Source organism: Anabrus simplex, chromosome 1 (assembly GCF_040414725.1).
Source record: "Anabrus simplex isolate iqAnaSimp1 chromosome 1, ASM4041472v1, whole genome shotgun sequence".
NCBI classification, from domain to species: Eukaryota; Metazoa; Arthropoda; class Insecta; order Orthoptera; family Tettigoniidae; genus Anabrus; species Anabrus simplex.
In genome coordinates, this window is record NC_090265.1 from 1,650,539,851 (window position 1) to 1,650,555,813 (window position 15,963).

Below are 15,963 nucleotides of genomic sequence, written 5' to 3' on the forward strand. Positions count from 1 at the left end.
GAGCTCAAAAGACAACCGTTCTATGTAGAAGAACTGCGATTAAAAATGGCATTGTATTCTACGACACAATACCAAGCTTTACATCAAGAACTGCAGGATGAAAAAGTGAATACATGGATAGATTTAAGGGGGGAGGTACACCTTTATAAGAATAAAAATCTACAATACTTAACCTTTTATTTCTCAGCAACACTATGTTCTGTTGAAATGAAATTTTACACACTCAGAGTACTGTTCTTATTCTTTAGTATTCCGTTTTAACATTCGTAATTAACGGTCCCATGTTAATGGAAATTAATTTTCAAAATTTTGAACTAATTTATACATTTATTATGCTTTCCCTTGATAATTTCTACAAATTTTCATATTCCTGGAATATTATTGTTTTAGAATGTTTACAATGCTTGTGTTAACAATGTGAACTAAGATCTTTTGGTAATCCTTTGAAACAATATTTTTTCTCCTTTCTTACAAGAGTAGTTTAATTTTCAGCATTTTCTTGAAGTATTTTCTCCCCCAAAAATACCAGAAACAAAAGTTACAGCAATGGTTCTAGTTCACATTGTTAAACTACATTTACATAAAAATTTCATCAAGATAACTCGAAAAATGTTTGAGTTATGAAGGAAAACAAAAGTAAAAATTAAAGTTTTGGAGAATGAGGTTTAAACCTAATAATGGGAGGAAAAAGCTGCGTAACGTGTACAGATTATTGGACATATCTTGAATACCGTTAGAGATATTTACAAAATTCCTTCAACATATTAACGAGAAAAGTTCATTTTATAAAGAAAAAATAAATTGAAAAATGATATTTTTTGACCAGTAAAGGTGTACCTCCCCCCTTAACCAAACAGACGGCATGATGACGTCAGAATGGATGAATTCTGACTACGAACTGCCTCACACCATAACGCGCTTCTTAATAAGTGTCCATTAAACGACTGAAAAGGGCAGGTAACACAATACGAGTACGACAGGCAAATCAAGACGAGTCACCAGACCTGTTAATAACGAATTCTGCAGCGCTACACTGGTCCTCTATTATGTAACATACCTGTAATAAATACGTACTACTAATTAGTTAGAAGTAGTGTTTTTTACAGACTGAAAAGTTTTAAAGAATAATTAAGCCGACACTGGAAAGTATGGCTTACATTTTAACAAGATTAATAATAATAATAATAATAGTAATAATAATAATAATAATAATAATAATGTTATTTGCTTTACGTCCCACTAACTACTTTTACGGTTTTCGGAAGCGCCGAGGTGCCGGAATTTAGTCTCGCAGGTGTTCTTTTCGTGCCAGTAAATGTACTGGCACGAGGCTGGCGTGTTTGTGCACCTTCAAATACCACCTGACTAAGCTAGGGTCGAACCTGCCAAGTTGGGGTCAGAGGGCCAGTGTCTCAACCGTCTGAACCACTCAGCCCGGCGAACAAGAATACACCTTTTAATTCCTGTGTGACTAAATTAAATTGTGATACTAAATTTCATAGGCTAGTCAAGTTTTTGGTTGTTTTGGTTGTTGCTGTTTGGGCCATCGGTCCACAGATTGGTTTGATGCAGCTGTGCATTCCACTCTATCTTGCGCTAACCTTATCATTTCTACGTAACCACTACATCCTGCGTCTACTCTAATCTGTCATATTCATACCTTGGATTACTCTTGCCGTCCTCACCACCTGCACTTCCCTCCAAAAAGCTATTGAACAAGTCCTGGGTGTCTTAAAATGTACCCTAGCATCCTGTCTCTTCCTCTGATCAAATTTTACCAAATCGTTCTCAACCGACCAATACAATTCAGTATCTCTTCATTTTTGATTCTATCAAGCCAGCTCACCTTCATCCTTCTTGTGTAACATTCTCAAAAGGTTCCATTCTCATTCTGAGCTAGTTATCGTCCATGTTTCACTTCCATACAACGCAATGCTCCGGACGAAACGGAACTTCCCTCTAATCCCTATATCTATATTCGTAGTGAACACATTTCTTTTCTTATAAATGGCCTCCCTTGTTTGTGCTAGTCTGAATTAAGATCTCTTTACTTCTGCCCTCGTTACTTATTATATTCCCAAGAAACAATGTGCATATATGTTCCCTGTCCCTTCACTATTATTACTTCGTCTCGGTGTTTTCCAAATCTGCACGTTCCTCATCGCCAGACGTTTCATTCCAGGCTTGTTTCAAAGTCGTTTGTTACGTACACAATTTATGTTACCATCTTAGACTGATTTTGATGGTTCAGTCAACTTCCGCTTCGAACGCTAGCGCTGTGCCACGTCCGGGGAGCCATCTGGTGATGAATAAACGTACCATTTTCACTTATAACGTCTAAATTTAAAAAAGTTATTGTTTAAGAATACTTTCTCGTCGACAGTCGAGATTTTCTTCTGATGGCGCAGAGCACAATTCTCTGCGAAACGTAAAGAATTTCACTTTATTTTCTTGACACGGCATAAACCCAAAAGCCGCTACAGTTTCATGTCTCTAATGTGCATATACTTCCTTTAAGGATATTTTCTGCATCACCTTAACAAAGAATTTTTTAATAAATTATGAGTAAATGCCTTTGTGATTTATTGTAACTATAATGCTACTATTAGGTAATTTTTAGTCTTCATGTTGAAATATTCCCTTCTTTTCCCCTTTTATATCAGTATTTATACTCTCCATGTTAGATCATGAAAGGATGTAAAAGAGAGGGCGTATAAGTTCCCGGAAAGACCCCGATTAAGGTATGGTTCCAATTTGTAGGGCCCACACCAGGATTACCGAGAACTAGAAAATGAAACAGAGGAAAGCAGGACGAATCCTTTTGGGTGATTTCCGACAAAAGAGTAGTGTTTTCCTAGGGAGACATGGTGGGAAAGGAGAAGAATAGCTGAACTAAGCGTAATGTTCCAAGCTGTCAGTACAGAGGTAGCGTGGAATAACATTAGTTGAGGTCTTATTGTGACGATGGGACAGGAAAGGGATAGAAGCAGAAAGAATTCGACAGTGGCCTTAATTAAGGTAGGGCCACATGAGGCTCGAACTTACTCTCTCTCGAGTGCAAGTTGAGAGCTACGTGACCCAAACCACGCAGCCACTAGCTCGGTGGTTTCATTTACTTCTGCATGAATGCTCACTTTCATATTTCCTGTTCGTCATATTTTGGCCAAATTTTTCTGTCTTTCGAACCCTACGACGTTAGTTTTGGGAGGTATAGTGAATATCATTTTCACACCTTTCGTAGCCTTTCTATTTCCCCTCTCTTTTTGTCCGTCCCTCTTTATTTCTTTCTTATAAGTTTCAGACCTACTGTAAACTTTTAAAAGCAGTATTGCCCAGTTTTACTTCCTCTTAAAAAGTAAAAAGTTTATCACCACCACATTCCTTAACTAGCAATTTTGTTAGGGGCCCCGTGGTTGAACAGCAACGCGTCAAAATGGAGAACCTTGGGATCCCCTCTTAGACGCCTATTACGACGGGAGAGAAATAGCGTGGGTGTATTCTACAAACCCCACTCATACTGGGATATGAGATAAAGTGTTGCTTTCTAAAACTAGTCATTTTAATTATGTTGATATATTTTACTGTGAATAGTGTATTGCGTTTTCCATACACATTCTGCTACATTGGCAAATATTAAATTTCTACCCGTTATTTGACATATTTTGGCCAAGTATATCAGCCTTTAGAACGATATTTATCAATTTTGTATCATGAAGCAAGAAATACAAAAACAAGTAGATGAAGAATAACGTTTACAATTTATGGAACTGATTATAATTCAACTTAAAATAAGAAACTTATTATCTAAACTGAATACCTCCCTCCTTCTGCTTACTTTTTTCTATATCGGTTCCTCTTCAGTGTACTGTTTTGTTCACTGTTCCCGTAAAAGTGTCTGCTTTCACTGTAAACACGAGATCGCTGAATAGTTATGAGCACTCCTCCAGTGCTCAAATAAGAATGTTCCATGTCGTCTGCTCGCATCACTGGAAAACAGCTTAAACACTTTAAAACGCCGGTGCCACAAGTGGTTTGCATATTTTAGCATGTTTTGTGTGGGCTCGTCTCGACTGTGCTGCGCCAGAGAGTGGCATGACGCACTAATTGTTGCCTTCTACACGGTGCATGAGCAATTAACACAATACTTACTCCTGTTTTCTTCCTTCCTTCCGTGAGTTATTCTTGAAATTCATTTCAACACCTTTCGCTACAGCGTGCATACTCGTCTCTCACTTGTAAGCTGTCTCCTTTCCGATGTTCTAGTTTTAGTGACTTAGAATATTTCAAGCACACGTGTGATGAGAAAGAAGCTTGGACCAGTAGCTTATACATTTACAAATAGCAGGTTTACTTCGCACATTATCTGGTAAGAATATATCTTAACATACCATTAAGAAGGTAGTGAGGGGTCATTTGATGATGTGGTTGTGATTATTGTCTTAGGATAAAGTGCAACTGCTCACGAATCTTTCCTTCACACCCATAAGGAAAAAACAATGGACGAGTTCAGACCCATCAAAATATGAAGATATCTGAGAAGATACCCTTGCCAATCGCATGCTGTGCTTAAGATCCTTATCAGCCAAGCAAGGAAGGTGTGTGTGGAGGATAAATCAAACGGTTAACTTGAGTTCCTAACCAGAACATTCCTCAGCAATTGCAACTCAAAGAAAGATATTGACGATGTGCTATATCCTAAGCCAAAAGACAGATTGTCACTAGACTCTCCTCATTTGAGTCTAACCTTCTTTCCATACGTACAATCTGTCACGGATAGGATTGGCAATATTCTCAGAAGTCTCATTATCAAGGCACTGTTTATGACTAATATAATGATAGGCACTTGCTTGCGATCTGTTAAAGATCCTGTTGGTTTAAACTGTGCTGGAATATATATGCTTCTTTGCTCCTGTGAATCAGTTTATGTTGGCCAAAGAGGTAGGAAGGTAGCAAAAAGGGTTGAAGAACAACGCAGGCAGTTACGTTTGTGCTGTCTGCTGTGGGAGAACATGCCATACATTATGTATATTTGTCATTGCCCTAATGACGAACCTGGACGCGGGATCGAAACTCATGAGCATATTATTAATATAACGCGATCTAATATCACAAAATTAAGTATTGTCATGTAATATTAGTTGTATTCATTTTCCTATGCTTTTGTGTAAAGTAAAATAAACCTTAACCTACCGCACTGTAGGAATGTATATGATAAATTTACTCATTCCGACACTATACTGTATTAGAGGTTTATTTTCCTTTACACTCTCACACAGGAAAATATGCACAACGAACTTTGTTCCGATGGACTGCGTCTCCATTAGTGGCTGGGAGGCATGACCAGTCTTAAGGAACATAATGGATAGGAGGAGCCTTGTGACATACGAAGTTTGGTTTCTTCACCGACGAATTGCTGTTTCCTGACCGAAACTATATCGCGTTTTTTGTCAGAAATTACCTAATTTTGTGCAAATTAGCTTGTTCTTCAGTGCTGTACTTCGTTCATGAAGAGTTCGGAAATCTTCCTCGTCCGTATGTAAAGATAAAACTGATGGCATAAACGTAGGAACAGATATGCAGTGCGTGAATTCATTTATCGATTCCATGATTACCTTCCTCCGCTTAATTCACATAATTATAGGAACACCTGGGATCATTTTGGTTTTTTACCGGGGTTTAAAGCCAGATGCCCTTCTTTTAAGGGAGATAAAGGTGAGGGTATTTAAGTCTCTGGTAACACCCCAACCATAATATGGTTCCAGGATAGATTGATTCAAATACTGGAAATAAAATCCGAAGAAAAGCAGCTCGATTTGTTCTGGGTGATTTCCGACAAAAGAGTATCGTTAAAAAATGTTGCAATGTTTGGGCTGAAAAGACTTGGGAGAAAGGAGAACAGCTGCTTGACTAAGTGTTATGCTCCGGGATGTCAGTGGAGAAATGGCGTGGAATGACATTAGTAGACGAATACGTTTGAGTAGCATTTAGGAAAGTACATAGTATGAATATCAACTTGGAATTCAAGAGGGGAAAATTGGGGCAAATATTCGTTTATAAGAAGAGGAGTTAGGGATTGAAATAATTTACCAAGGGAGATGTTCAATAAATTTCCATTTTGTTTCCATTCATTGAAGTAAAGGCTAGGAAAACAACAGATAGCGAATCTGCCACCTTGGTGGCTGCGCTAGGTGCAGATTAGTAGTAATATTAAATGAAACGGTATATGGCTTTTAGTGCCGGGACTGTCTGAGGAAAAGTTCGACTTGCCAGGTGCAGGTCTTTTGAATTGACTCCCGTAAGCGATCTGCGCGTCGTGGTGAGGATGAAATGATGATGGAGAGCACTCAGTCCCTTTGCCGACGGAATTAACCAATTATGGTTAAAACTCCCGACCATGTCTGTCTGTCTGTCTGTCTGTCTGTCTGTCTGTCTGTCTGTCTGTCTGTCTGTCTGTCTGTGCACGCATCACGAGAAAACGTCCAAAGAGAATTGAATGAAAATCGGTATGTAAAGTCAGGAGATGAGCCACTATAATCTGGGCTGTAAATCGTTTTATTCACGCCTCTATAATGCAGTAGACCGGGAGGTCCACCAGCTCAAGGTAATGGCAGACGCCGTGTAATCATGTAATAGTCTCAGAAATATAGTTCGAGGGGAATGTTTTATATTTCTTTCGTAATTTAACTTCTATTTCTCAATGCAAATTCTCAAAAAAGTCAAAAATCTTAACCGAACTTAGGGAATAAAGAGTGAGAACCCTTTTGTATTCCTTTCAACTTGATTTAGAGGTGACTATGATTTTGTAATCTTTAAAATCTCAAAATCTGCCTCCTTATTTTGCAATTTTTTCCTTTCATGTAGTCGCCTCCGGAGTATAGGCTTATCCTCTGCAAATTCGGGCCATAAGCCCACATAGGGTTGTATTGCTGTTCTGGTGAATTGCAAAAGAATGCAAGTGTTCTCCTCCTAACATTTTGATTTTCGGCCAGTAACTCTTGTTTTCTAACCAAGACCAGGTAGAATGGGCACGTTTTGCCCCGGTTAACATTCACTATTTTCATTCTATGTTCCTATGTAATTTTGACTGTTCCGCTAATAAGAGAGTGTCTACTGTTGGTTTTTGTTAAATGTAGATTGTGCCTTAAAGAAAGCCCGGATCTTGTGCATATTCGAGAATAGTCTCCTAGTGAGTAATTGTGTCGAGCAAAGACGCTCTTCCTACTGACGTAAAATTGGAGCTCCGTCTTCTTGAGTATTTATTGAAGTGTGCAATGCTCTTGTTAAATTTGTAACTAGGGAGCTCAAACTCATGTTGCTAAATTGTTATTATATAATTATTAGAGCCCGGATTTTTATGCATTAATAGGTTAGAATGCAAACTTACTGAAGCGAGTAGCAAGTATAGTCTACCTCCACAACGATTTTGCCATGGGGTTTGCATACACATTAGGCGTACGGCCCATCAGAACCCCTATAATTTATGTTACTCTTGCTACATTATGGAAGAGTGGGTGGCCGACACTTCCTACTAACCAAATTAATTTGCAATCTAACCTATTCCGGGCTTTAATAATTATTCTAGAGTTTTCGTATACTGTTTCTTGAGCTCACGAGCTAGGAATTGTACCTGATTATTTGCTTATCAAAGTGCATAGCCTCCGTGGTTCAGGCGGCAGCGCGCCGGCCTACCACCGCTGGGTTCCGTGTTTCAAATCCCGGTAACTCAATGTGAGATTTGTGCTGGACAAAGCGGAGGCGGGACAGGTTTTCCTACCGGTACTCCGGTTTTCCCTGCCATGTTTCATTCCAGCAAAACTCTCCAATAGCATTTCATCTGCCATTCACTAATCATCGCCCCAGAATATTGCGACAAGTTTCGGCAGCCGGCAAAATTCCTATCCTCGACGCTAGATGGGGATTCATTCATTCCATTCCTGACCCGGTCGAATGACTGGAAACAGGTTGTGGATTTTCATTATCAAAGTGCAAAGTTTGAAAAGTAAACAATTCAGGAAATAAATAAATTCCAAATTTTAAAGTTTTAAATTGCAAGTTAAGATTTTTCTATCCACACAATCATGCCCGCACCTTCTTTCACCTCTGTCAATCACGATATATCCATAACAGTTACTCCTATTATTATTATTATTATTATTATTATTATTATTATTATTATTATTATTATTATTATTATTATCATTATTATTATTATTATGATTATGATTAAATAATAATATTTATTATTATTAGTCAGCACTCTGGTGTAGAGGTAACGTACATGTAACTTGATACAAATCCCTGGGTTCTAGACTGAGGAAAAGACGGGGTTAACTTATACAAGATTTTCTGAAGCTCTTTGTAACATTTTGTGTCACCCAGTATATTTCAAGAAATATTGACGATCAGAAAGGCTACCATATATTTTACTTTTAGAACATCTCTATTTCCTATACATTTCTTCCATGCGGCTAGTAATGAAACGCTTGACGAGACGTAATGGGTAGGGGAACGAGGAATGGGAATTTGGTTCCAGGAAGGGTCTTTCTGTCTCTAATTTCTATCTAAAACATGTAGATATTGGGTTTTGTCCGATTTGGTCACCTCCAATTGAGCAAGTTGCTGAAGATTTTTTGCTTTCTTTACACGGTGTTACAGCATGACCGGCACCTTGGCTAGCCTTCATTTACTAGGTCTATGGTTCAATTCCGGATGGTTTGCTAGTTGCTTTACGTCGCACCGACACAGATAGGTCTTATGGCGACGATGGGACAGGGAAGGGCTTGGAGTGAAAAGGAAGCGGCCGTGGCCTTAATTAAGGTACAGCCCCAGCATGTGCCTGGTGTGAAAATGGGAAACCACGGAAAACCATCTTCAGGGCTGCCGACAGTGGGGTTCAAACCTACAATCTCCCGAATTCTGGATACTGGCCGCACTCAAGCGACTGCAGCTATCGAGCTCGGTAATTCCGGATGGTACAGGGATTATAAATGTGTATAGTTAATTCCTCTGTCTTGGTGATTTGTAGTTTATTTTCGCTTCAATATACATCTATTCAGCTACACAGACATTTTCTCATTACTAACCCAGTAGAAAATACTACACTCTGCATAAAGTTGGTTGCAGGAAGGGCGTCCGGCCGTTAAACTAGGCCAAATCCACATAAAGTTGTGAAAATTGTGAAAAATTTTAGGAACGAGAAACAGAAGATTGCAAGGCTTTACTGCTTGTCGAACTGATCTGGTGTGCTTACTGCCCTGCTGCTTGGCGTTAATAATGTTCCGTACACCATTGCCAATTGAGCTAGCTGATCGCTCGGGAAGCTGTGTGTTCGAGTACATCGATCGGTAGCCCCCAAGGGGGATTTTCTTGTTTCCTATTTTCACATTAGCAGCGCCTTAATTAAGATCACGGCAGCTGCATTCAAAATCATATCCCTCTTTCGCATTTTCATCGCAGAAATCCACTGAAGTATCAGTCCGACCGTAAGCCGAAAAGGAATATTAAATAAAATACTGTACTCGTACCTTAAAGCGAAGAGTTGATAAACATGGTTTACACCATGTAATTATTTCAGTCAAGCAATTTCTTTTCAGGAATTTGTCATTGGCGTTGTAACCGAAGACTATGTCTACTGTTATTCGCTGTTTGGGCATAAGGTCATATCTCATAATGCTCTTCCTATCCATTATTTTCCTTAAGACTGATCACGTCTCCGAGCCACATATGGTTATTTAGTCAATCTAGAACAATTTTCGTTGCGTTCATTTTCATGTGCTAACGTATAAGTGAAAATTAACCTTAAGTTCATTAAAACAAGAGTGCGTAAATAAATCATGCGAACGCACATTCCTGCAGAGCGGTACGGTAAGGTTCGTTTTTCTTTACAGGTAAGCACAGGAAAATGAACACAAAGAATATTGTTCCGATGGTCTAAATATCCATATGTGGCTGGGAGGCGTGACCAGTCTTAAGGAAAATAATGGATAGGGGAATAATGTGAGATATGACCTTTTGCCCAAACAGCGACGATTTTTCATATTATCATGCGTTCTTTAAAGAAGTTCGGAAATGGCAAGCATTCCTAAAATATTAAACATTTATTTATCGTAATAATCCTTCTAGAAATTGCAGACGCCAATTTTAATGGTAGGCCTACAGTGCCCACATCCACACATCCTGAATTCGAATTTGGAGGTATGCAATTTATCCAGTACCTGGATCTTGAAACATAAAAATTCTAAACCAATAGCAAGGTATCATAAAAGTGCCAACACTGAGAGACACATTAGCTGGGTTGGACAAAAAATTATACGTAATGGCATACTATACAGTTGAGAACATTTTCCGGTCATGGAAGGATACGGCAACTCGTTTAATACAAGAGAAACTCATCGTATCATCTTTGTAACTCTACGAATATAAAACATCTTCTTCGTATCGATTATCAAATGACAGAAATGGACTAACACTACACGTAAATTAAGCCTAATTTTATTGCCAGATACGTTCCCTTGCGCCAACCCTCTGTGCAGGGATATCTTCATTATTTCATGTGTATGTAATCGTTGTTTGTGAGTTGCTATGAATGAGGATGAAGATATGCGCAATTTTTTGCTATTTGCTTTACGTCGCACCGACACAGATATGTTTTATGGTGACAATGGAGTAGGAAAGGCCTAGGAATGGGAATGAAGCGGCCGTGGCCTTAATTAAGGTAGAGCCCCAGCATTTTCCTGGTGTGAAAATGGGAAACCACGGAAATCCATCTTCAGGACTGCCGACATTGGGGCTTGAACCCACTATCTCCCGGATTCAAACTCACAGCTGCGCGCCCCTAACCGCACGGCCAACTCGCCCGGTGATGTGTGCGTTAAAATGAACACAAACACCTATGCTCCAAGTCATAGGAACTAATCAAATATGGACGAAATATCCGACAACATCGACAATCGAATCTAGAACCCTTGGATCCGACGAACACTAGGATGACAATTCAGCGACAGGTAATTTTAAGCAAATAGCGGTAAAATTTCTTTTTCAATTTCGAAGTTGGGAGAATCGACTAGAATATTTTAAGATTTCATTGATAATTGACTAAATCGCTAATTATTAAGTTTAAATAATTGTATGAAAAACAGTGTACATGTTACCAAGTGATACCATGAAAGGTTTAATACCAGTCTACCAGAAACTGCTTCATATAATAAGTTGTGAACTGGAGATGTAAATTACATACATGTTTTACATGTAATTATCCGGATCGAACTAGAGATATACCTAAATTATAGAGGTATTATAAGCGAAATGTTATCATTGTTGGTGAGTTGTGATCTATGAAATAGGACCTCCACTTCACACCCAATGCATTTAATTGTACTTCTTCCGTCACGTTGCTATATTTATGTACTTAGTGTTGGATTTCATCACATGCTGCAATATGTTAGTTAAATATTATCATACCGTGACTGTGAGACTCTCTAATCCTAAGAAAAAATAGCTTATTGACCCCAATGAGATGTAATGATAAAGAAACCGTTGTGAAATTTTCAAGTGTAAATTAAATAAGTATAAATTCTATAATGAAGTTAATTGATAGAAATACACCAGGAGGCTCTGCAGCGCCGTACTGCCTACTTAAAAATATCCCGCATGCACAAATGATGAATGGGATATCTAATAACTTATTTTCAATGGGGTATTACTGCCTGCGGAAAGGTTACATTAGAGTACAAAAAGATAACAGCCGCTCGCTGCATATTCCTCAGCGCTACCCACCTAATGCACAACATTGCGTTAGTATGCTTCATTTTCGAATATATAGTAGTAGGATAGTATTTGGTATAGGAACACTAGTGTCAACATTCGGCAATAGCTGGTGTGTTCAGTAACGTCGAATACAGAGCCATAATTATTATTTGCTTATAATTTAGTGGGAATGGACTCGAAATTCGCAGACGGTATGTGCAACAGTTTCCAAATTGTCGCCTGCCTTCTATACCCGTATTTAGTCAGAGTTACAATTAAAAGCTAATGGGTCGTTTTAGCTATTTGCCACATACAAACAATTCTTTGGTGGGCTGGAATGTCTATGCGTGTATAAATTATGAGTTTATTTTCTACAACTTTGGCCTATTTACAAATCCACCCTGATACAGAACGTATATAGTCAAGTGACTGCTATTTTGTTTCATATCTGATATACAAGCACATTGTAGCGTTCCTTTGCGAATGAGCGATTAGGCACCCCATTCACCATTAGTGCAAATGCGACACTTATAATTAGAAAGTAAGAGACTGGAGGGTCACTTGGTATAAATATAACCTAACCCCATGGTACTAGGACCCTGAAGGTCCTTGGCCTAACAAACGACCGCTGCTCAGCCCGATGGCTGTCGTGTGGTCACCACGACGAATCCCCTCGGCCGCTATTCTTGGCTTTCTAGACCGGGAATATTATCTCACCGCCACTCCATAATTCTAATCACGTAGGGTGAGTGGACCTCGAACCAGCCCTCAGATCCAGTTAGAAACCAATTAACTGGCCGAGAATTGAACCCGGGTCCTCCGGGAAAGAGGCAGGCATGCTTCCCCTACACCACAGAGCCGGCATATATATAATTCATTAATGCATATTGTCTGCATGTAACTGTTGCGCAGTTCACGTTTCTGCATGAAGTAATAAGTTATGTGGCAAAGTACTGAATTACAAACTCACTGAACCATCCATATATGTAAAATAAGAGTTTTGTCTGTACATTGCTCAGATTTTTTAAAAGAATGGCATTTCTGTATCAGTCATTTCCACAGTAACAAGGAAATGCACTTTTTACTTTTCCATAATGTCTGTCTGTCTGTCTGTCTGTCTGTCTGTCTGTCTGTCTGTCTGTCTGTCTGTCTGTCTGTCTGTCTGTCTGTCTGTCTGTCTGTCTGTCTGTCTGTCTGTACACGCATCACGAGAAAACGGCTGAAGAGAATTTAATGAAAATCGGTATGTAGAGTCGGGAGATGAGCCATTACAATCTAGACTGTAAATCATTTTATTCACGCTGAGTGGAATGGTAACTTAGGGGAGGGCATAAAATGTAATTCTCAAATATTTATATTACTAGTGGTCCTATCGATACATACTACATTACTAAAGTTATATAGAATTAAGGTTACGATTATTTAAACTGTCTTAATCATTTTACCTTACAGGTTATGATAACGCAGATATTCATGAATTTGTATTTTTGTTGCTAAGTCCATCTCAACACCAAGCCACGAGAAAATGGGTAAACAGAATTTAATGAAAATCGGTATGTAGAGTCGGGGAATAAGAAACTACAGTCTAAGCTATAAACAATTTTATTCACCCAGGATTAAACTGTAGTTTAGGGCAAGGTGCCTAAAACTTAATTTTTAAATACCTATGTTATTCGTCCTATCGAAAAGTACAACATAATAAAAGTTATCGAGAATGCAATTTCCGATCATTTATGTTTTATTAAGTTTTACCGTACCGACTATGATAAGAGTAGTATTTCAGAGTCGTAAGGAAACTAAATGTGAAGGCCTACAATGTCGAATTCGCATAACAATGACCAAAAATAGCATTGCATTGACCATTGTTTGTTGTGATGTTCTTTGTCTCTTATTCTAACACTCAACTCTGATAGATAGGATTACTGCTGCGTACCGAGTATAACAGCCTGACTGAATATTGGCGAGAAATAGCCGGGGAGTTCGAAAACTTTCTTCTTTAGCATGCCATTCCTCTGGTTCATACATTTTCTGATACTGCTGATACGTAACACACCAGTTCAACATAGTATTCCAGCTATTCGATCCTTACTCTGAAGCGCTGTATTGAATGAACAGTGTGCAGACTTAGGCCTACGGCAGAGGCTCGTTTAGTAGAAGTAGTTGTAGGACCTGGTCTAGAATTAAAATTGAGGGATATTCCAAATTATTGCACCACAATTCGCTACATAACTCAAGATTCAACCCTGAAAAGAGCCGTTTATTCAGAAAAGCTTCTTACTTTTCACCTCTTGTCTACATTCATTTTATTCCAAATTAGCAGTGAAGAAGAAAATTTGCCACTAAATTACATAGATAGTCCGCCGCCGGCGTAGTGAATAGAGATTTTCCGAATCATCGGGTACTCCTAGGAAGCAGATTAGTAAAAGGGCATAGTTTTTGCCCTAGGTCTCTCCATCACTATTCGACACCACCCCTCCCTCCCCCGGCAAGTGGGCCTACCATTGCAATGAAAATTCCCTAAACCAGTTTTAATACGAGAAAAGGCGTTTGGTGACTACTCCGTCGCGTTTCTAGTGTAACGTTAAGAGCTATGAATTTTAATACAATCTTGCTCACAACGTGTACACTACGTAACCTAGAATTCTGTTTACAATGTAGAATTCCATAGTGAGCACGGGTACATCAGCTAGTAAATTTTAAAAAGTATTTAACTAGAACATAATTAAGAACAAAATGTGCTCCAAAAAATGTTGATGCATGTAAAATGTTAGTAAATCACTTTTTCACAACCTCAGAAATGCATAAGTGAAACTGTAAGTAAAGAAGTTGCAGAAAATTGTCAAATTTTTCACAGTTTTTCTAGAAAATCATGTTAAAGTGAAATGTTTCTGTTTAAAGCTATACAATCCATCACTTCCGAGCAGTTAATTTATCGCTATACAGAACTAGGAACTGGAGAGCTTCATATCCATGTGTTTCCCAAACAACTCACGCTTTTCAACTAAATATTTCCTTAATTTTTCTGGCAACAACGTACTTTTTTCCATCAACGTTTCATTCCAGCAGGTCCATTGTACGTTTTGACCTACTTTTAGTCATTTTTTCTCTAATCACGTAATGGAGGGGAACACATTTCATTGTAATGTTAATATATACATGGAATGGACAGTGGTTATTATGATGCAATAATCGTTATCGGCATCTGCTTATTTTTCTCATTAATTCCGCAGCATCTACAAATTGCGGTTCTAATTCAATTAGTTATTTCATGCATGATAGTGCAAATATTAATCTCAGTTAGTTCACAAATGGAATGTAGCTCGTAAATGAATGCAAAATATGTGGGGCCAGCTGACTAGAATTGGAAAATGTTCGGGAGTGAAGCGAATTATATTACAAATATATAACCACTTACTATCTCTGCATAGAGCTCACGTACGCTACACACACAGTTTTGTCCAAGTCACCAAGATTGAATATTCTCCTACAGTTTGTTCAATATCTAATACTTAAACATGCATTTTGTGGAAGCATTAACTACAACAACGTATGTCCTTTCATGAAATGACGGACTCGCTTGAAAACGGGGCGATGCCACATGACGTCTGGCGCCTTATTTATAAACTTCCACTCTTGCGATATCTGTCTAATGGTCATGGTAAACATTTATAAATATCACTTCTGCTGTCAGTAGAAGGCTCTTGCCCACTGATCTGTAGATCAATACCTATATATACTTCACATCCAGCAACATCGTGTAGCGGTGGCGTGCCTGCCTCCTATCTAGAGGACCTGGGTTCGATTTCCGGCCAGGTTGGGGATTTCTACCTGGACCTGAGGGCCGGTTAAAGGTCCACTCCGACTGTACAGGGTGAAGCGAAATTCGCGCACTCAGGCGTCGCAGCGCGACTCCTCACATGCCAGCAATAAAAGAATGTCTCTTTCCAAAGATTGTCCTGCGAGTATATCCGGCAGAAAAAGAAGGTTGAAGAGTGGTAATATGGCAACACTGTAACCATATGTATGGTAACTACCTCTGTCAGCACGTAGTAGCCGTGCTGTTCAGTTGGTGTAGTGGACAGAGTTTTTGCGTTAGCATGGAGGAGGTCGAGGGTTCGATACTGGAAAATAAACACTAAAACCCCATATGAAACTCAGAATATCAATCAGAATACTATTATAATACCATTCAATTGCTTTACCATTAATTACAAATTT